General features: G+C 38.2%; 1 long non-coding RNA gene across 1 annotated transcript; it reads left to right on the top strand.

Moving 5' to 3' along the window:
* Positions 1-3,357: 3,357 nt before the first annotated feature.
* On the top strand, positions 3,358-7,025 carry LOC102791204 (uncharacterized). Its single transcript, XR_437642.3, has 4 exons — positions 3,358-3,461; positions 3,559-3,640; positions 5,696-6,013; positions 6,090-7,025. It is a non-coding gene; the product is annotated as an uncharacterized LOC102791204 (long non-coding RNA).
* The last annotated feature ends 16,825 nt before the right edge of the window (positions 7,026-23,850 follow it).

Here is a 23,850-nt window from a genome sequence, read left to right as displayed (position 1 = left end):
TCCACTGCATATTTAGTATCTTAAAATGTTTAACTTTGTCGCAGTTCCAAGGAGTACAGACCATATATATGTTAGATATTTTATCTCTGTTCAGGCCCAGCACCTCCTGGTCAGGATGATTTTCTAGGTTTTTTCCAGGATGAAAAGTTTTTAAAATTACTGGTTCCTTGGAGCCTGCTGTCCAGGCAACTAAAGCCATGTTAACAAGTCCCATGAGGCGGGACTAATCAAATTTGACTTGGAAGACCCTTCCAGTTTCTTCTTATCAGGATTAGAAGGAAAAACACCAGGACAACATCCAGGTAGGTAGTACTGGGCAAGTCCCCTCACCCACAATGGCTCCAGCTGACCACCACATACCTATTGGGTAAAACCAAAAGGATTAGGGATTAGGAAAAAAAATTTATGAGAGAGCTTAGGCAGACTTCCTGTATAGGGGTTTTGCAGGCCCTGCAGATTGACAGTGTGATAAATGATAAAGCAGTTCCCAGACAGGCAGAAGGCAAAATATTAGGAATGTGTGGGATCAGACAGGTGTTGGTGCTTGAAATGGAGCAATGCTGTGTGTGAAAATAGGAAGCAGAATGACAAAACACAAGCATGCTATAGACACACAAATACAAACAAATACACCCCCTCCCGTCCAGTGTGTCAGTGGGACTGAACGCCTTACTATATCTTAAAGTGAGCAGTGCCATATTCCCACATTACACGATGGGAGTCAAGCACCAATTTCCCCTCATGAGTCACCGGACGGTTGGTCAGAATCCCTCCAAGGTTGCCTGAAAGTCTTGTTCCATGAACTCCTCCCACATCAGAGTTTTTGCTACAGCTACTTCGAGAGCTACACTCAGCTTTCATAGTTTTCTTACATACAACATATACATGAGCACTTTGGAAAACCTTAGTTTCAGTTTCCTCAGATTTTGATGTGATTACTGGCCAGATTTTACACACTTCAAACATATTTATTTCATTCATATTTCATGAACTGATTCTGGGCATAGGTGTGCTTTATACATAAAGGTGCTGAGCCAATAGGTCATCTGCATTCATGCAGTAAAGTGATATTTACAGATCACTATCACCTGAAGCACATTGTCAACTCCAGAGAGGGATTGACTTATAAATGCAGTTATGTTGGGGAGTTGGCCCTCAGGATACACAGCATGTCTCAAACTGTAACATGAGGAAAATCCCAAGTCAAACTTTGAAACAATCATTTCACACTGGGCAGGTCTGAACTTTCTGAACAGTTTTTTTTTTTGCCACCACTTGAGTTTGGTGTCAAAAACATTGAGACGAAAATACTGGGTGCATGGTGCTTTACTGTATGAAGGCATGATTCGGCAAAAAACAACTTTAAAGCCAAAATTCCTTCTCTCTGCTCAAACATGTTCACTGCATCCGCAACAAAAGTTGCTTCTTTGGCATTTGCTATTAACTCCATTGCATAATGCATGTTACAGACTGTTCTCCTCTTTTGGTTTATGGATGTTTGGTAAGGCCTTTGCTATAATTTTCAGTTAGATTTTCTAAGTGCATCAGTAAACTCATCCAGGTGAGGATACGTTTTGCCTTGGTGTGAGTGCGAGCTGAAACATGCCAGTGCTCATTAAGTAGCTGTGAATCAGTGAGTAAAGGTATTACAATGTCAGACAGGCTGCTACTTGGTTGGTATTAAATAAAAAAGCCTGATAAATGATATTTAACTTAACCATTTTTATGATAACATGAAACAAAGTGGGAAAAAATGAAAAATGAGTCCTTTGGATACTCTGCATCAACTTCTCCAGCCTGTCTTTGTTAGGCTCTAGTAAGCAGGTTAGCTTGCTAACTAGCTTCCAGTGTTCTTCCTTACCATTAAAATAAAACCTTTCTATATTATAACTCCAGAGTCTCTGCTGTCAGCTCACGTTTACATTGTCTGGCTCTGTGCAGCTGCAAGAAGTTCTGCTGCAACACCCCAAAAGCCCCAGCTGTCTTCATCTCCAAGCTGTCTGAGATGCTTACCTTTGTATGTCTGACGCCCTCCACACTTCTCCTTGTGAATTTTATATTTCACATCTATACTGACTCTCACAACTACCCTTTGCTGCAGAAATGTCACTCTTAGACTGCTTTAGCATTGGTCACCATGTTTAAGACCCCAAAGATCACACACTGGAAGGATATAGCCCCTTCCGACCTGCACTATATTGACCTCGCTGTCTTTGATCATCATGCCATCTTTTTCTCTGTTACTGTTCTCCCGCCCAGTGTCAGGTGTCATCGCATACAGGAACATAAAGTCTCTCGCAAGTCACTGGGCTTGGCTTGACCTCTGACCCTCCAGAGCACAATGTGGAAGGCGTAGTGGCACGCTACGGTTCTAGTTGTCTCTGTGCCTTGACTCTGTGGTCCCTTTAAAGTCACAACAAATCCAAAATCTCAAACTCCTATCTTCACCCTGCTCTCACTTCCCAACAAAAGCCTTTGGTTTGGGTTAAATGCACCTTTATCCACAGAAACTATACAAAAAAAACTAGTTTATAGGTGTTATTAATGAATATGCTCAAGGCTGAAACTTCCCCTCATGTTTGCTTTCCTGTCTCAAAGTGTTCTGTTTACTGAACTTTTAAAACATTCACTTTCACTTCATAAAAAAAATGTATGCTTGTCCATCTAAATAGATGGAATGTATTAATATAGCACTTTGCTCATCTCATGATAGCTGACACTAGAATCTCGTGGCCAAGATTTCAGCTCAAGTTATGAAAGCTCAAAAGGATTTAGACAAAGACAAACCCTGATCTCAAAATAAAACAAAGACACTTGCCACATATTGTAATACCTGTGCTTATTTTCTTTTGCCTCTGACATATCCTCCAAACATTAATAATTAAAGTTATAAAGCGAGTAAACACGTGAGTTTAAGAAAATACCATCAGCCAATGATATGTTTAGGGGAAAATATGATATAGCTCTGCGTCCAGCTGGTGAGCTGTCCAGAGTGACCTGTCCCCCACCTTTTGCCCCATGGTAGCTGGGAAGCTGATAAGCATAAGTGAAAGCAAATGGATGTGTGGATGGATAGTTGGACACATAAACACATAAGCACTCCTTCATTTGCTCAATTAGGTGGGGATTTGATATATTATCAATCAATAAATCAATCACAAAAGAAGGGTAAAGCCAACCAGTTCAAAAAAGATGACTGAAAACTAAATAAACTAACTGTAAGAGTTAGTATTAAATTTGTTCTCCTAGGTTGTTTTCTTAAGAAGAGAAAACTCAGTTTGTTGGAGCAGGGCATGTCTGTTCATGTTGCTGAGTAAATATGATACCCTAAGCTGAAGTGTCTTAAGAGCAGAGAATGAGGCATTGTGTGTTCTTTCATTCTGCCCGTGTGCTCTGACACCATAAAACAGAGTCAAACTAAACACCACAGACATCTACAGTGGATCAAAGACAGCAGGGTGGTACGTATAGATAGACTTGTTTTAGCCCATGTAGTAGCTCTCTGTGCTTGGCTTTTATCTGACTCCTCTAATGTTGAAAACATTGATTTTTATGCAGGTTAAAATGATGGCTTTCTTATTTACTGAATGGAGACATGTTGCTGCCTTGGTTTCTATTTTCTGGCTAGCTGCAGCAGAAGGTAAGTCTTTGTTTTGAGTTTTGAGTTTTGAACAGTGCTTAAAAAGAAGTCCTCACGGGAACTTTTTTTTTTTTTTTTTAAAGACAGCATAAAAGCCTTCCACCTCCAACTGAGGCAGTAAACTTTACTCCATAATATTTGTCTCTAAGTCAGTTTCCTGTATTTCTGGTAAACTATACCAAACTGGTCTTCCTGCCAGTGAATACAATAAAAATGACCCAATAACTGAGAACGGTATTTATCAAAGGTGTGATCGACCTAATCCCATTCATGCTGTTGATATTGTGGAAAATACTTTCCTGGCATATGGAGGCATTTTGATAACCATGTCTGGGAGAAGAAGAGCATGATCTGCAGATTAGCAACTAACTTGACGGCTGACAGTTTTTACAATGTCCTGTAAAATCTGGATCTTAACGTTATGTGTAGCATCCTTGGAAGTATAAGTGAATGCAACTTTTCTGCAGAGCCTCAAGAACTGACAGTAGTTAGCTAAGCTTAGCATGTCGATAAAACACAGGTAACAAAGCTAGTCTGACACATGGTAACGTTCTGCAATTACAACAAACAAGAAAAAATAAATAAATAAACTAAGTGTAAAATTGTGTCTCTGGGACATCAGCCAAGTACATTTTTGTGATCTAATATCAACATAAAGTCTCTATCGTGCCTTTTAGTGACAATAATGAATATGTTAGGTTTCAGATGGAGAAGATTCGAATGCAGGATTCAAAGAAAAACTCTATTCAGGTTGTCAGGAGTCCAAAACAGAAATCCAGAATGAGCCAAAACAAACATCAAGCAAGGATGGATACGCTGATGCTCTGACAAGGGCTGAAGAGAGACGACTATTTAAACACAACGAGGGCTAATCAGGGGAAGGGAACACAGCTGGAAGAAAACTAGACACAATATAGTCATAAAGACAAAACATAAGTGAAATTAAAAGTAAGATACACAAATGCACAAAGTAAAACAGAAAATACCAGGAGAGCTGAATTACACACAAAGACAAGAAACCTCAAGCAGAGAAGACCTAGGGGCAGACTAGACTTATAAACTGAAATGCAAGAAAAACACAAGAAACCAGATATAAATAACTCCAAGATTAGCATTTCAAAATAATGTAAAATATTAATAATATGAAAACTCAGCTTAATAATAAAAAATCAAAAACTAGAGCTTGACATTTTATTTATTTATTTTTACAGTTTTTATTGGGGGGATATTATCTGTTTCACATTATCGACTAACAATTAATAAATTCACATTTTAAAAAATGAGAATGAGACGAGAGAAACACACTTTAGCCATGTTATGAGTGTTGGTGTTTGTCCATCAGAGGGCACTCAGCAACGTCCCTGTTAGCAGTACATGAGCGCAAGTAAATAAGTTAGTACACAAAGGAAATGTTTGGAGAGTCTGTGTCTAAAAAGAAAAAGAATTACTGAATGACAAATCACCAAAAATCCGTATTTGGAACAGCTAAAAGCTAATTAAAAAACTGAAATTACCAGAAAAAAACCCACATTCTGTCAGCCTGTGCACTCAGAGTCAGCAGCTGATTTATTTACTTAGCATCAAAACGAGGAAATCCAGTTGTGTTTAGTAGCCATTCAACAACCCTATTCCTTCATCTGCTTATTTTATAGTTTATAGTTTTTATTACTTTTAACAGGGACATGTAATAAAGAGGTATCTGTTCCTTATCTGTGCTAAGCTAAGCTAACAGCCTGCTGGTCTCAGCTATCCTGGTACAAACTTAAAACAAGAAAGTGGCTTAAATTTAGCACCTAAATCTTGTTTCCAGGCAATACTTGGATACATTTTCCTGAAATCCAATTAAACTCTAATCCAGACAGTGAATTCCCACTGAAGACTATTTCTAGTAAATATTTTCATTATAAATAAGCGCTCTTTTAAGGATGACAATTATTAACTAATTAAAACATTGCTCCTGTTAGCATATTGAGCTAAAACATGACTAAAAACGTTCAAGTATGTAACTTGAACAACTGATAACACTATGTCCTCTCTCTCTCTTTGGTATTTCAGCCAACCAGAAAATAGAGTTGAAGACTTTGCCCAATATCACAGCACAGCTTGGACAAAATGTGACACTGACATGTGAAACCAACTTAGACTCATCACGTATTAAGCACTTGTCCTGGTTATTTCCTAGTAGAAATCAATCTATGTGTAAATATGATTATGGAGGAAACACTGTGCTTGAGAATAGATGTGAAGTAATAAATGGGACTTCACTCGTCCTGAAACTCATCAACGTAAGCCCAGCTGATCAGGGATCATACATGTGCAAGCTACGCTCCACAGCGGGAACACGAGAAAATAACTCTACTGTTACAGTCCAAGGTGAGCCCACTTTAAATAGGTGGTAACAAATTTGTGATTTCTTTTTATTCATTCTAAGAGCCGTTTGTCTTTACAGAGTCTTCCACAAGTTCTCCAGAGGACATCTTCACGACTCTTGGTCAACCGGCAACTCCTGTAGCTCACGAAGCAAATTCAGGGTCAGGAAATTTGGTGCAGTCGATGTATACAATGGTGGGAATCATCATAGTGAATCTTATTATGTATTGTTAATGGAACAAATGTGTCCATTTCAGAATTTTATATGACTCATTTTTAATGTGAACGGCTATAAGTTGCAGGTGGTCGTGCCCCGGAAGCTCAAAAAGAGAATTTTTGAAATTCTTAGCAAATCTTTATCTTGAGAGAAGGATTATAAAATCTCAGTTTAACTTAAATCTGGACTAACAAAGTGCTGAATGTCTTCATTTTAAAAAATCACAGCACTGATTGCTGAAAACTCCCCACTTGATGGCAGCACAGCATTTTCTTTCCCTTGTCATGTGAAGCAGAGGCACAGTACACTTGTGCATTCGGCAGGAGCAGACTGAATAACTTTTATCACAAGTATCTAATTATTCCAGAAAACGTGAGCAGGTGAATTCACAGGCAGAAAAATCTCCACATTGCAGAAAATCCAGCTTCATTTCCACTCTTGTTTTATTGGCAGTTTGATGCTGACTGTGAAAAGGAGGTTTGTATGTCACATCGCCACAGTCACATTTACTCAAATACTGCACAGAATTATTTGCTTGTCTGTTAAAAGTCATAATTTTATGTTATCATTTTTTATTTCCATATTCCATTCAGCTCACAGTAAATGTGTAGTGATATGTACTCTAAGCTCTGCAGTGGATGATGTTGAGTCTTGCTTGGACACTGGATTTAAGGGGACTTGTATATAGGGTTGGAACTTTTTTAACATTTTTATTATACTACGCTTAAAAAAAACGTGAAATGCTGTAAATGTGATGTACAATGTGTAAACCTTTTGAGAATAAAGCAACTAAACACCCCCCTGGTGCATCAGCATATTTGACTTGACATACACTCCGACTGTGGGTGTACATCTGCTGCTGCGACACACGTATTTGCTCTGCTATCGTGTGACTGCATGCGAGAGGTTTGTTTTGTCTTACGGGTTTCTCTGCTCGGTGGGAAAAGACAGAAAGAGCATTCTGTTTTCAAGCTTTTTATCTTAATTTCTTTTCTTCCTTCGACTTTTAGCATAAGAGCAGGAGTTTCCACTGGAATCGGATGAGTCTCAACAAATAACAAAAAGCCATTAACATAATATCAGCAGTCAGTGAGGAATGTTACATTCTGAGAAGTTACATAAATAATAATAAAAAAGTAAATATGCTTCACAAAAACTCTCAATCCCAGGGCAGATATGTCAAAATAATAAGACCTGATGCTGAGCAGACACACAGCACAGATTAGTTTCAGAGGGCAGAACACAGGCAAGAGATAAAAGGCTTACTTAAGATCAACGAGACAGCAAAGCAGGCAGTAGAGCTTTTCAATAAGTGCGAATGTGTGAACACGTGCGTGTGTCTGATCAGGTACGCAGTGAATACAATCTATAGCTTTCATTTACATCTAATTTTTCAATGGCACACTTTGGGAAATGCAAACACAGCTGTGGATCAGCATGCAGCAGCGCTGTGTGTTCTTTAATCTACAGACTGTTTTTGTGGAAGGCTCACAGAGGCAGAGGGAGAGTGGCTTAGGGAAGAGCCGGAGTCAAAGGGAATGGTTTCATGGGAAAAAAAACCAACAACAATTCTGATGAACGCAGATTAGTGTCAAACAAACTTTAAGCATGTAAACTGCCTTACGCACTCCTCGTGAACCAGTTTTGGTGCTGGTGTGTGGGAAAAATCATAAAACTGCTCTTTCATTAAAGAGGGGTGTTCAGGCTTCACCTCACGAAAATCACACAAATGATGTTGTTTTTGTGTGCATGTTTGTTTTATAATAGAGGTGCAAAGAACAATGTGTTGTTCACTTAAAAAAGTTTTAATTTTTTTATTTAATGTTAATGTTTTATATTTACCAGCTGTTATTATCAGGAACATTTATATGCAAATGAATGTTTTCAATCAGGGGAAGCTTGCTGGCATTTAGGCTGAACGTCCAGATACACAGAAAATTAGAAATGTCATGTGTAGGTGTAACAGCAGTAACTTACTATACTATTTTTAGTAGCAGTATATAAGTTGCTGCTGCTATAAGCCAAACAGTTCCTACCGCTGCAGGTTCAAGTCACTGTCAGGCATCCACAGAGTGGTTTTCAGTGACTATCTTTTCTCTTTCTGAGAGCAGCAGTCACAGTAAATTGTTAGATTAAAACACTGCAGGCGACATGCTCAACATCTCCAACTACTCAGTGAAGTAACCACCATTCATGTGCACGTTCTTTGCACCCTGTTGTCTGCAAACTCATGTGGTGGGCAGCATAATATCGGATCACGGCTGCTTGCAGAATGAAAGGGGGAAAAAGCCAGTAAACCAAATTTGCTTTTAGCAGCAGTGCTTATGGTCAGCTCCAGCAGACCTTTAGAAACTGTGAGATTACTCTTTGGGTTTGCAAAACACAACAAGATTAATTTGATTGTCTCACTATCAGGTAGAACTCAGTTTCCATGGTGATGCAAAGGCACTCAAGCCACCAGAAGAGTACATTGCTATTTCTCTAATTCGTTCCTTTTCATCTTTTGCTGCAGACGAGCGAAGCCTTCTGAAAGCCCAGCAATTACATATGCTTGAAAAGCTCTTAAATTCAAGGAGCATTATTTGAGCAAACAAAGGTGAAGCTCATACAAGTCTTGGCATTATTTGTAAGAAGATCAGTTACATTTACTTATACAAAGTCAGGTGTAGTTTAAGAGTCAGGCTGTACACAGTGCTAGGAAAAATACAAGGATTATGGCTTTGTATAGGGCACTCTAAACTGTATTTTCTCTAACCTGTCGACGCTTGATCTTTTATTTTCACTTTCTTGCACTTTGCTGAAAACAATCGACAGGAGTGCAATTTAAACTTTATCACATAAAATAACACTAACAGTGGAGCTGTTTGATAGGAGCTTGACCTCTTTTTGAAATTAGTTCCCTTTCAGTGCAGTGGAGGTGAACCACCCCCCTATTGGTAAACATTGCCATTCCTTAGCTTTTCATTGGCTGAAAGTTTCACGTCTCTAAAGTACTTTGGGTCATCTTGTGTTGTTTAAATGTGCTAAAAGCTATAAATAAAATAGACATCACAGTCATCACACAAGACTTCATACAGTGTTCAAAGTGTATGTTTGGGGCTTTTTTCATTTCCCAAATATAATATATTTAACACAATTTAGTGGGTTACAGACTGAACTTAGAAGATCGAAACACAGTATCGATCCTGCACTTGTATCGATCTAAAACCTATACCAGTGTTGATATTGATACCACTGACACTTGGATTGATCCATCTCCATCTACTGGGGCAAAAAAAAATGTGGCTCACATGAAACTACCAAAAGTTCTACTTCCTTATATATCCACTTGAGCCTGTCTCCTAAAGTGAGTCAATACGGAGTAATTACATCAACAATTAAGGGCCTGACGATTCTGAGTGACAAGTGTGTGCTGTTTCATCCTATTCGGCTGTACTAAAAGAACCTCTGTGGAGTCCGTTATTCAGTTTTCTCTGTAATTACTTTTTGTTTTAAGCCTGTTTTATGTTAGCTAAAATTAACATCCTTTAATAATATCTCTTTTTTCCTTGAATTTTATGGATGCACTTTACTAATCGAGCGAGCCACCTATGCTTGTGTTGACTTGACTGTCAACATGCTCGATAAAAGCTTTGTTCGTTTTTTACTTTAGCTGTTGGTCATATTCAGTTATTCTAACAGCAATAAATATTCAAATGCTATTTTTAAAAAGACAAAAACAGATTGCAATAACAAATTCCCAAAATAACTCTTTCCGAAGCATTCTTGCCTGAAATGAAATAGTGTATGGTCCTCATTTGTCAAATGTTACCTCTCAGAAGGAGAAAATAAGACCCAGATGGGCAACCCAACTCCCAAATCTTCGAATTCAAATATTGTAGTGGATAGTATCTGATGTAGCAAATCTAAAAGAACTACACCTGTCAGTTTAATCCTAAAGTCATTAATAACTTGAACCAAAGCTGTTTTTTGGGGGTTTTCTTGTCAAGCCAAAAAAAGACCAGACTGATTTTGATCATGTTTGCTGTTGTAAGCAAAGTGGCCAGGTAACCTTCTCCCGGACTGCCTCGGTTTTTGGGTTTTTGTTGTTGTTGTTGTTTGTTTGTTTTTTCAATAAAGAAACAGGAGATTAGAAACCAATCTGTAACACTAGCAGCCGGGTGTAGGCTGGACTTCTTTCCAAGTGGCTTTATAAAAGAGGATTCCAGCTAACAGGATATTAAAGGTGTGGCAGAAAAATACTGGTTTATACAGAGGTGTATTTACTGACGTTAGCTACATTTTCTATCTATCTATCTAGTAAGTTGTTACAAAGTTACTAAGTTGCTAAAGCTACAGCCCCATAGACAGAGGCTCCATCATTGTAAACATTAGCTGCTGATGTGTTGGTTATTTTTCAAAACTTGATCTAAATCATTCACAGTCAGCTTGTGTTATCATATATTAGCCCGATGTTGCTTCACCCTACGTCATAGGCACAGTCAGGGCTGCTTAGAGGTGCTGAAGTGACAACATTTGATGACATGACGATGGTCGCTGAACTGGTTGAACCCAGATCTGAGCCCACAGCCCCTCCTTTATCCCGATTCTTAGAATAGCACGCTTCTCCAGGAGCGTCAGTGGTGCATGTTATTTACTCTCTCTCTCTCTCCCAAGAGATCACAAGACTGTTCACAATCACTCAAACGTCGTGGTATTTCTTAACATCTGAACATTACGCTTGAGCAAACCATTTGCATGGAACAAGGAAGTCATGTACCTCCTAAAAACATATTTATTTTAGTTCTGACTGCATCAGCACCTGTCTCTCTACATCATCAGTCATGAAATATTGAAGGTATATTCAGACAGGTGGGAAATTAAAGTTCCAGATTTCAGGCCTGAATTTTCAAAACCGCAACAGTAAGACAACCAAATCTACAGTACTTTCAGTACTAATTAAATTACCTTTGCGTTTTGAATGCACAGAAATATCACAGTTCTTTATTATCTATCTCAGACTCTATTTTGTTAACAGCTTTGCGGTCCAGGATAGCGAAGGCAAGATACACCATATATGAGTTGCCAGTCTATCATAGGGCTAACAGAGTGTAAGACATCCTTTTCCTCATCTCCTCCCACGGCCAATTTAGAATCAACAATTAATCCATTTGTTCATTCACTGTGTGTTTGGACTGTGGGAGGAAACTGGAGCACCTAGGAAAAACCCACGCAGGAACACGGAACATCTAAAGGTTGAAAAAAAAATGATGAGATCTTGAACTCCATTTAACTCCTCCAGTTTTAGGATAGTGATCATGCACCACTTTCATGGCTCATGGATACACTTGAAAACATTTTTACTGGGTCGTCATAGTTGCATAAGCAAACAGGTCTAGATGTACGCTGTTTTTAATGTGCATCAATTCAACTACAGAACAGAACATTTTAACTTTGGTGGCTAAAAAAAAATATCCATTTGACAATGATTACAGGTGATATTTTTTTATGAGTCACGGTAGATTTTGACATAGAGGTGAACATAACGCATCATCAGTAAAATGCTTTTGCCTGCAATTAAGAAGATAAGTGAAGTACAGCTGTAGGGCACTTATTTTATGTAAACGGTGGTTGCTCAGGCTCCTCCCCTTTTTTCCGTCTGTGGAAGAATCCATAACTTTCACTTGCTGCACAAATTACAGGCCTACAGAGAGCAATGCGGGGGAAATGGCAACACCAGCAACACAACACAAACTCTAATAGCTATTCTGCGCATTGCGCGGGACTCATCCAGTGACATTAACTGGCTTGATCGGGGAACGGGAATGTGTTGCGTGTCTGTACAAGTGCACGCAAGTTTCTCTTCCTCTCAGAGTACTTCGTCTCCTTATTGCTTAAACTGTCTTCAAAATTGTACACAAATCAAGGGTTCAAAATGTGTAAGGCAATGACCTTAATTTCAAAGATGAAAAAACAACAACATTACAACTGACTTTAAAAAATGTTGTTAAATCTTTGTGGAAACCGAAAACTGGAACGTTACTACACTTGTGGTGACCACCAGGCCTTATGGCGACAAAATGCCTGTGCCCTTGAGTTTGATTATGCATTCATTTTAGTTAGGGGTAGGGTAAGTGGATAGGGAAAGCATTATGTCAATTAGATGTCCCCACTAAGATATGAAAACATAACTCTGTGTGTGTGTGTGTGTGTGTGTGTGTGTGTGTGTGTGTGTGTGTGTGTGTGTGTGTGTGTGTGTGTGTGTGTGTAAGAAGATATGTTCCTAAGACCGGTCTGTATGAAAATGTGATTTTTTTAAAGTATGCTAACTTTACTGTAAAACTTCATTTAGAATTTCAATTACTCATCCTCCTATCTTTGTAAACACAGTACACTGCATATACACCCTGAAAGCATGTAAAATATAATTCAGGCAATTACTTTAGATAAATTATTTACCATTCAAGGAATTTGTACCTGCAGAGGTTTGAGGAAAAAAAAACAGAATGGCAGCAATGCTAAAGTAAGCCGATGACCTTAAATGAACACACAGAATTCATTGTGTGTTTCTGAGTCAGTCGGTCGACTGGTCACTGGTCACATTACTATCCATTATCTCGCTGCATTACACAGTCAAACAAAGCCTCGGGTCACGTGTCCTGGAACCCAAACACAGACTCCAACCACTACACTTTCTCAACGAGGTTCACGACACTTTTCACACTTGTGCCTTGAAAACAGAGGGTCAGTGTGTGTATGTATGGGTGGGTGGGTGCTTTCCTGTGTGTTTGCAGAGTGCAGCCGGCAGCCCAGTGACATTAGGACCTAAACTGGAAAAATCAGCCAGAAGTTGAGAACAGCTGATCTGAGCGGTGAAGAGACACATGTCAATGTCTGTGTGCGCCATAGCATCAATCCCCAAGAGCTACACAGCTTTAAAAAAGAGATGATTTTATAGATAGTAATCACTCAGTATGTGATTATATTTTCTTTTCATACACTCAGCAGTTTGATCTAATTTTTTTTCTTTTTATCATGAGCAAACTTAATAAAATCTGAGATTTTTCCAATGGCACTTTGATTTCATGAAAACTTTTGACACTTTAAAACAACACAACGGAAGCACTGAAGCATTTACAGAATTTGACCAACTCACATAATGGACACCATTTTTTGCAGGTCATTTCCCCATCGTAAACAGAATAAACTATTCAACTGTGATGTTTACATTCAATGGCCACTTCATTAGGTACAGCTGGGTTGGCTGCCTATATCTTCCTCAGTATAGAGCAAATAAGGTGCTGGAAAGATTCCTCAGAGATTTGGGTCCACATTGATATGATAGCATCACACAGTTGGTTCAGATTTGCACATCCATGATTTGACTCTCCTGTTCTACCACATCTCACGGGTGCTGTAATTAATTGCGATCTGATGACTGTGGAGACCATTTTAATACAATGAACTCACTGTCATGTTCAAAATAACTTTTTTTAGATGATTTGGTCATTAAGGGATGGCTAGCAACAAAATGCTATGGTGTTTATATGATGCTCAGTTGGTGCTAAAGGGCCAACTGTAACCCACACCATTACACCACTAGGCAGAATGGATACATGCTTCCATCTTTACATCAGATACTGACCCTACCATCCAAATATAAAGCAAAAATCAAAACTAGTCAGACCAGGAAACATTTTTCAGTTTTTCACTGTCTAATTGTGGTGAGCCAGAACCCAAATGTAACCTCAGCTTCTGGTCTTAGCTGACAGAAATAGCACCCAGTTTCCTCAAGGTTAAACATGTTGTACACTCGTGGATGCTCTTCTACATACCACCAAGGTATGGTTTTTCAAAGTCAATTAAATAATCTTTATTTCACATTGTAATTCTCAAATTGAACTTTGGGTTGTCTTGACCATGTCTAAATCCAATCAGTTGCTGCCATGTGATTGGCTGATTTGATATTTGCATTAACAAGAATTTAAACATGTTTACCTAATAGTGTCCAGTTTCCCTAATTATAGAGAAATTTTGTGACAAAAAAAAATATGCATATTTAAATTTTACTTCATTATCATAAAATCGTGACTTAAAACTAGAAACAAAAAAATGGCAGTACTGGTGGAACCTTCATCTATTTGAGTCATGCTGATGCAAATACCACCAAGGTCACTCAATGCTTGGAGTTATCAGTACTCCAAGAATGAAGTCACCTTGAAGAAGGCCTTGGGAGGCACAATGCAAATGCAGGGCTTTCTAAAAATAACTGATGAGACAACATGTTTATCTTTCACACTGTAGAATGTGCTTAGAGACTGGAAGAATCTTACATCGACGTAGTGATTCACGGTAGTTCCCAATGAGATTTATTATTCAACATTTCCCCCAACATAGCTTGTTGCATAAGACACTAATGGATGACTGGTGAGCGGGTCATTGACGTCACCTCAAATTTGCATAGTGTTTAGTTAGATAGCACATAACCCTGACTGAAGGATGTATATCACCAGAGGGAGACAGAAAAAATATCTGATTGCAAAAACAAAAGCTTGGCTCTCAAAAGCGCCTACTGTCCACAGATGCTAATAATCAGCTGGAGAATTTTAACCTTGATTGTATAACAGATTCACAGTTTTTTGGGGGTATGCTTTTCAATCCTATAAAATCTCTATAAACTCTTAACCTGCTGTTTGAACTGTAAGGCTGTCAGCGTCGCTACGCTCATGTGTCCGCAGTAAACTCTTCTGACAAAATGTTTGGAGTTCAATAAATTCATTTGGTCTTCTATGTGATGTTATCGAACAAGACAGGAGAGCCGTGCTTTGGCTGCACCAGCACTCCTGCTGGTTTAAACCACAGCAAGTAGAAGTCAGCAGAATAAAAACCTCCGCATGCAGTTCTGTATTCTGTCTGTGCAAAGAATAAATGAAAGGTTGCTTGTTCACCTTTCACAGGAAATAAAGTTTAGATGAAACATGTATATATGCACACTGACTCCACCAGAATCACAAGTAGACAGTTGAGAAACCTGCCCTTAGTTTTATGCGATAATACATAAAGATGACTTTGAAGATTCTCCAGCATTCACTCACACAGCCTTCAGTGGTGGCCTATATGCAGTACCAATACAAGAAATTAATTCCCGTTGCGGTGTAACATCCTGATAGATCTAAAGGTCAAGTGCTTCTTTGTGCAACATTTCCAGAGCTTCCCATATCTATTCTGACTCATTTTTATTGCTTTTTCTATATGGCTTCTGCCGGTAAACTGTAAGCACTGCCCGTGCTTTCAAGGATTGTACATTTAGATAAAGGTTTCACGAGCAGCAAGAGAGAAAAAAAGTAAGCTCTTCTCTGTGTGCGCATGTAAATACATTAGAACGGGGATCTCAGAATCGTATAGCTCACCCTCATCCTAAGTGGGCCGGATAACTGAGATGTCATAATATAAAAAAGTGCTTTTTAGGACACAAGTAGCTGTCAATCAACTGCAATTCATGGAACACAAAATACATCACAGTTGCAAAGAGTTAAATTACTGACTGCATTAAATGAAAGATGTGAAAAGCTAATAATGCGCAAAGTTTTCAAAGGTTTTTGTTAGATTGAGAAGAAGAGAAGATTTTGAGTTTAGTAAATGCAGAACAGAAACTAGGCTGAAAAGCCCGACTGTAACCACAGAAGAGAAATCCAACATCTGGTGGCCTTTTCTTTAATTTATCCCCATGACAACTCACAACTCGAATTTTCACATTTAAAGAAAAGGGTAACAGCAATGTGAGGGGCTGAGTTGGTTAAGAAGAAAGACTCAGTTATAGTTTTGATTACAACCTTGGTACTAGTTATTTTGTATTTTTGTACAGCACTTACATAAAAAACAGACAAATGGGGGCTTTATTTAAGCAAAAAATTAAAAAAATAAGTCTGTCAAAATTTAACTGAATAATAATAATGGTCCCTTAAAAAAGGCCAAATAAACAGAGCTCAATCATAATGCCAACTTAACATAATCAAACTGTGTGTTGTGCATGTCCCAGCTAATGCTTCATAAACATAGCTTGGTTTTGTTAATGTCTGAGTTTCTAATAAGCAGCAGAATTAATCAGAAATATTAATAACTATCCAGACAACATTTGATTATATGAAAAACGTGTAAAATGTAAAGCAGCAGCATATGCGATTTTTATACATATATCTTCAGTGGGACATACATATATATATTTCACATAGCATGTGAAGCTGATCTAACTCCATCTTCCCTCTGAACAACTAAATTTTGCATTTTGCAAATTTCATTAAATTTAGATTTCATATGTTTCCATGAACCAGAGACAAAACTCAAAAGACAGGTGGAGGACTCCCTTGAATGTGAAAGTCTCATATTTATATTGGGAACCTAATTTTTTTAATTAATTATTTTCTGGCTTTGAGACCTCAGGACATATTTCACTTTCAATCCTGTGTTTAATTAAATTTATAATTTTATTAATAACTGAAACTGAAATTAGTTTTGGACTTGCAGCACTAATGAAAAGGTCATGTAGCTTAGTCCTTAATTATCCCACACCATTGTTTAAAAAAATTAAATCCATAGTTGTCAGAGAGTGGTTTCTAGCAATTTCTATCAGTAATGTAGGAGCTAAATAATGCTTTTCACAAAGATCAGTTTTCTAATCTTCTCCCTGGTGTTTTAATGATCTACTCTTAGTTTATAAAAATCTTTTTTTGAAGCATAAATATATTTCTCTGTTCGAATATCAGTTATTTCCATATCTTTTGTATTACATATTACTATTCAGAAATCCTTAAAATGGCATATCCATCTTTCCTAGTTACATTCCAAATTTATAAATATGTTAATATTTCCAAAGTTGTTTCAGCAGCAAATCTCTTTTTTCAGTTTATGGGCAATGTAAGCTTCAAGTTTTATCATACTGTAAACTAGATTTAATGGTTACACTAGATTAATGGGTTTTAACCTCTAATGGCCACTTGAGGCTCCAAAAGGAGTCAAATCTCAAATAAAAAAGTTTGCAGGACTAAAAAGCATGTGATCTGATCGATGGTGCTGGAGGCATGGCCACCTTAATCATCAGGCGTTCCAACACAGGCAGCTGTCGGGGACTCACCTCCTGCACTGTGTTTGTGGTGGTGGCGTTGTTGGATCCTTTTTTTTTTTATCTATGGTACGATCGTTATAGTAAAATGACCATAAACTCAAGTCAAGCCTATAGTCCTGTAAAGTACCAGAAGTCTTTTTGCAACCCCAGATCTTACCATTGATGGGCTTCAAATATAATTCAGGTGTAGCGCACTTCTACATTGGCTTCATTTTCCAAACCCATATATTTCCATATTTTATACTGTGTTTGCACACCACCCCAGAATGAAACATACCAACACGTTAAAATTAGCCGTAACAGCAGAAGAACAAATTCTGAACATGCATCATTGAGAGACGTGAAGGTGAAACTTTCAAAAGATCATTGATCAAAGCACATTCCTTTACAGGTCTCTGCACGCTGAACGTGACAGAGGTCAATAGTTTCAGGCCTGATTGAATACCAAGCTTTTACGACCCCTTCATTAGGCAGACACTTAAAAGACTCACATGGTTTGTCGCTCAAGTCAATCTGGTTTGAGAGAGAAACCATTAGAAGACGGGACCTGCTGTTTATGTTTTAAACTGATCTCCTGAAAACACTGAAGTGAGTCAAGGTTTATAAATAGCATTAGTTTAAGTGACCTCTTTAGTTGACATCAGCGGGGGATCACAGCTAGAATGGAGAAGCTCTGCAACAGTTGCTGCAACCACCACTAAGAAGCTTCACCTAAAACAACCCCACATACACTCTATGAGCAGCATTTTAAAGAAAGCTGAATAAAGTTTGAAATGAGAAACTGGGTCAGGAATACATAAACATTTACAGCAGCAAATATCAAGCAGGAACAAAACTGCCTTCACACACCAGGGCGCTCAGCGGGGGAAAAAAAATCGATGCAGATTCTGAAAATAATTGCACTTTCACTCGGAGGTCACTCTAATGCGATATTCTGAAGTTTCAATAAATCTAGTTATTTTCCGCCCTCTGGGTCTCCAGTACCTACTGGCAGAGCATATAGTAGTTTCTGGCTAAAAAAGTAACACATATTTAAAAAAATATATATAATATTTCCAGAGGTTTCAAGGAGGTGTTGTTTAATATAGCAGCTACTCTAAACTCAACACTTTTCATCAAGTGCTGAATCCCGAAACCTCCAGCAAGAAACCTGCACACAATCCTTCAAATTAAAAAGATGTTTGCCGCAGATGGTCTTCTGATGCTTTGGACACAAGGGACAAAAAAAGGCTTAGGAGCTCATAACCTCACAGTACTGAGCACAGAGGAGCATGTCTGAAAAGGTCTTGGCTTATGAAATCTCTCTAAATCTCATTCTGAGACCGTGTTACCATCCTTTTAGTTAACTCGTTAAAGTCAAATGTGGGCCACCGACTCGCACCTGTTTAATCAGATTAAAAATTCTGTAATTCCTCATTAACCTCCATTACTGTGAACTTAGAGTTATTTAACTTTTTAATAGTTATTCTTTAAATAACAATGAATAATCTTTGCTGAACGGTTATTAATGGCATTGTGATCCATTTTCACCCACTGTTTGGATATTTACTGAACTTGATGTGTTTATAAATTTGTAAATTATGCATTATAAAAGGTGAAACTGATTTCCACTGTGGATTTGCAATTTTAATGGCTGTTTCAGTTTAGCCACCAAAACGTATACTTGGACGTTTTAACAAAAGAATATCATTTGGCTTAAAATACAACCGTTCACATGTTGTAAAATGACACACGAATGATATGCACTGCAATAAATTGCCCTTATATGAAGCATCTGCGGTGAAAGTGGCATTGGAGACAGGTGCTCCATGGCTCCGTTGCCAAAGGATACCTTGTGTGTGTCTCTGAGATATCAGCGGCTTCAGCAAAGCTCCAGGGTTTGATGCAATGGGAATGAAAACAGGGCCAGTGATCAGTAGTGATAGCTTTATTAGAAAACAACAATCATATCCAGCAATCAATGTAAAGACTTAAAATAATATGTAAAGTGCTTTGAGTGCTAATGTCATTAGAATGTAACTGTTATTGTCTCTGGTGTAGTACATATAGTACAGAATAAAGTTACTATATGTATTTTTTAAATGGTTCCTCCTCTCATCAAAATTCTTATTAATACAGTTCAATAACTCAGTAAATGATACTAAAATCCAGCAATGCACTGATTTTGGACTATTTCACAGTTGGTAAAAGAAAAAGCAAAGAACAAACAACCAGTATCCTGTTGAAACCAAGCACACCATTGTTTTTCTTGTGACATTACCAATAAGTTTGATGTGTCACATGGCCCTCTTCCTATTGAAAAAACAAAAGTTGTATCCAAGATGGCCGACTTCTAAATGGCCACTATGGTCACCACCCATCTTGAGGAGTTTGCCCCCTCACATATACTAATGTGCCACAAACAGGACTTTAATATCACCAACCATTCCCATGTTATTACGGTGTATCCATATAAATGGCCCACCCTGTACAATCCTCAGCACACAATATAATCCTTAAATGATTCTATAATTCTATATTTCTAAGTTTAATTTGCATATTAACATTTTTCTGAATATGCAGAATTTTCATATACTACCTGTAACATTATTCTTACAAAGAAACTTGGCTATTTTCTCAGGAGAGTAGCAGGTATTTCTGGGTAATGTCTCTATATGGATTTTATTGTTATCATTATTTTTATTAATTAATCTTTAAAAAAAAAAAAAAAAAGCCTGAGTCACTGCTTACAAACAAATTCAGAGAATAACTGAAGGCAGCTGTCCTCTGTTGTCATCTTCAATCAGAGGGACTAAATTGCAAAATTATGATTTTTTTTCCCACATATAATGTTTTTTATATTTCTCCTCTTTATTATGTGTCTTATGACTGTAACATGAACAGTTTGTGAGCTTACTCAATATAAAAAGCACAGCGGGCATTAAATGTACTCATCAGCTCACTCCCTGTTGTCCAGCTGCCTTCACCTTTCAGTGCTGAAGGTTGCGTAATGAAATCCCAGTACACCCAGTCCAAATGTTATTAGCTGTTTCTCAGGATCTTCAAAGATTTGTTGTTGAGTGCATGCAAACACATATTACGCACACACACATGCACGCTTGTGTGGATGCCTGCCACCCAGTGGGTTTTTGTAATGCTCACTCAGCCTTGCAGACATCTGATGCATACAAAGGCTCCCCTTCAATTACTGCTAACCTTGGCGGGAGAGGCATAACTGCCATTGGTGCCTTGGCTGATGTTGAAAAAGAACAATCAAAGCGGCACTGACTATCTAATTCCTAGAAAGTATGAGTGAGTCAGAGAAAAAAAGCATTAAATGGATGATGTTTTAGATATATCCATGTACAGTAGAAAAATCATAATGATATAGATGAGAGCTTTTGCCTCATGGTAAACAATATTTGCTCAATTGCTGAGCAGACCCGCTGCTACGGCGAGATGTAATGAGACCGCTCGCCATTTGGTATGTTGTTTCTTCCCCCTCCACCACCGCACCTTTCATAATCCAGGACATGATGTTCCAGAGTCAAAGGACAGTCAGAGGACCTGTAGCCAAAGTTAAAATCCCAAAAGCCACTGAATGAAAAAGATGGATTAAGAGAATGATGAGGTGGAGGTTGGTGTATGTTTTCTGTTCTTCTTGCTGGCATATGTGAACGGTAAAGAGGTGTCTGCAATCTGCTGTAAATAAGGTGATCCAGAAAAATTTAGGAACAAATTAAGACAAAGGAGACTGATCATGCTGTCCTGGAACAATAAAAAAACGAATTTGCATCTATGCTCTGAAAAAGCTTTTGATTTTAAAATAATTCAGATATGGTCATATTAGGTAAGTATCTATCAAAAAATGCTCTGTCAGATCACTCCATTGCCCTGGTCATTATGCATGTGTGACGCTCTCTTTTGTTTCAGATGGGTGATGGAGCAGTATGTGCGACCAACCCTTTGTGTTACCTGTATGTCAGTGTATGTGTTTGTTTAAAAAAAATAATGACACAGTGCATCAAAGTTGAAGCCCTGAAAGAAACTGGTCTGAACAATTGTACAGTTCCTGCACACAAAAACTAAACCAAAAAAGCTTACATAAGCTGGACTGCTATTACAATCATCCTGGATATCGATCAACTTCTTCTGCAGAGAGGATCTTATCCCTCAGGTTCCCTCAGGAATTCCAACTCTACAAAAAACTGCAGGTGGTGCCAACAGATCAAATGGTGCCACTCTGCAGGAAATAAAGAACTGATTTACCTGCCCATACTTCATACTTATAGTGGAAACACTCTTAAGTTCACACAGTATTTCAAGGAGGTCTGGAGGTCTTGATTGGACCATTGCAGCACCTTGATTGTTTTCTTTTTCAGATATTCTGTTGCAGATTTGTTCCTGTGCTTGGAATCATTGTCCTGTTGCATGAGCCAATTCCAGCCAAGCTTTAGCTGTCAGACCGATGGCCTCACATTTGATTTTAGGAGACTTTGATATTCAGAAATCTGAATAGTCAGTTGAGTGACTGCAGGGTGCCCTGTTCCCGTGGCTGCAGAACAAGCCCAAATCATCACCCCTCCACCACCATGCTTAACTCTGGACCTCATACCAACTGTTAAGTACCAATAGGGAATAAGTAGCACAGACACAGAAAAATGTGCTAACATTCGGCCTTGTGACCTACAGCTACCTTTTACCTTTGGGTATACAGCACTGGAGTTATATGACTTTGGTTTAGTACCACGGATGAATGTACTGTGAAGGCACATCTTCTTCAGAGACTGGATGATTTGGTATGAGGTATTTGTGCTGATATGCTGTGTTTAGTTTTTGTAACCTTGTCTGCCCAAAGGACATCGCCATACATCTTTTATTTTGTGTATTTGGTCTGTATAGGATAAGAGCATGCTAATCAGATTATGCCAGTGCCTGACTGGGATTGATGTGGCAAGTCTAAAGCATTCAGATCATTGGCTTCAACCTGAGGATTGCACCCTATATATGGAGACAAGATGACCGCCACCTGCTGAGGATAATTTGCCTCCCTTTCGCTCAGGAGGCCATAACGGTGGTTATGTAATTGGAAGTTTGATCTGTGTTTAGAAGGAAGTAAGTAGGGGTGAGCCACTATTTTTTTTCTAGGTGTTCCTTGTGTTTTTGTTAGACTAAGGAGGTAAGCTGTTGAAGTTTGGTTTGCTACATTTCCACAGGTTGACTGAGCTTGTGTTAAATGGTGCAATTTATATGTCATTTTGGCCTTAGCTCACCCTGATGTTATCTTACACTCCTCTGTTTGTGAATTCACTGAACAATAAATAAAGTTGTTCTTTTTTTCAGCTATATCAGCATCGATATCGTTGCTCCCATCTAAATTTATATTGGCTCTTACTACGAGCAGTTTTTTGGTACAGGTTCTGGCATGAAGTGCAAACTTTGCAACTGTAAGTACAGACTACGTACAGAGTACGTGCGTATCCAGCAATGGCACAGGACCAGTGTAGTGTGACAAAGAAACATCTTATGAAACGTGACAGTTTGAGTGTTTGACACGCCCTGCTAACTGTTAGTTCAGCAGGGCGTGTCAATATGACACGCCCTGCTGAACTAACAGTTAGAAATAAACAGATAGGCATTAGATATAATATGTATCTTATGCAACTATTATATTATATTACTTATGCAACTGAATTAATGCTCCTGATACCTTACTCAAAAACTGTTTTGGAAGTTAGGGGAACATTGGGTAACATCTCTCTAAACTGTAACCTTCATTTTGCTTTGGACAGTAAAGGCAGACATACTGGGCAAACCACAGTTACATGTCAAAATAAGGGTTTTTTTCTTCTTCTTCTTGTATAGCTGAATAATATCAGAGTAACCAGTGTACAAAAATCAGAGTTGCTTAACAGAACACCAGATCCTGTGACCATATGAAAGGCCATGTGCTCAAAGAACAAATTGTTCCTTCCACTGTGACAGTCAGTCAACAGAAACCAACGCCTCCAGGTGACCAGCAGCTCAATGCTACATCACTGCTGGTGCTGCTACTATTCTCACATCTGTATCTAACATCCGAGAAGCCTGGAGTGGATGTTTAAAAAAGCAAACGAAAGTAAATCATATCTAAAAATGGATCATGCTGAAGAAAAACAGACCAAAATAAAGTTACTGTTCACGGTCAAGACTATAAATAAAAACTACACAAACTTCCCCAGCTGGTTTGAACTCTCGAATTTAGCATTTTATCAGTATTTTGTTTTTTGAAGCTAGAAATGATCAAAGCTGCCAAAACAAAGTTATGCATCCACAGAATGGAAAAGACCAAAGCTATTTTTGCACCAATACTCACCAATAAAGTGAAAACCTGAGCAGAGAGAGACATTGCATTCCATCTTTAGAGAAATATGATCAATATGGACATCTAGTCTAAACTTAGCATCCCTAATGAATAAAAGTAAGATCATGAACTGTACTTTAAAAGTATTACAGTTAATATTTATTGCAAAAGAGAAAACGGTGACGGTGTGCTTGTTTTAT

The sequence above is a fragment of the Neolamprologus brichardi genome, chromosome 4 (assembly GCF_056152115.1).
Source record: "Neolamprologus brichardi isolate AB-2024 chromosome 4, ASM5615211v1, whole genome shotgun sequence".
NCBI lineage: Eukaryota > Metazoa > Chordata > Actinopteri > Cichliformes > Cichlidae > Neolamprologus > Neolamprologus brichardi.
Note: the sequence above shows the minus strand (reverse complement) of the source record. Positions and strands in the feature narration are given on the sequence as shown.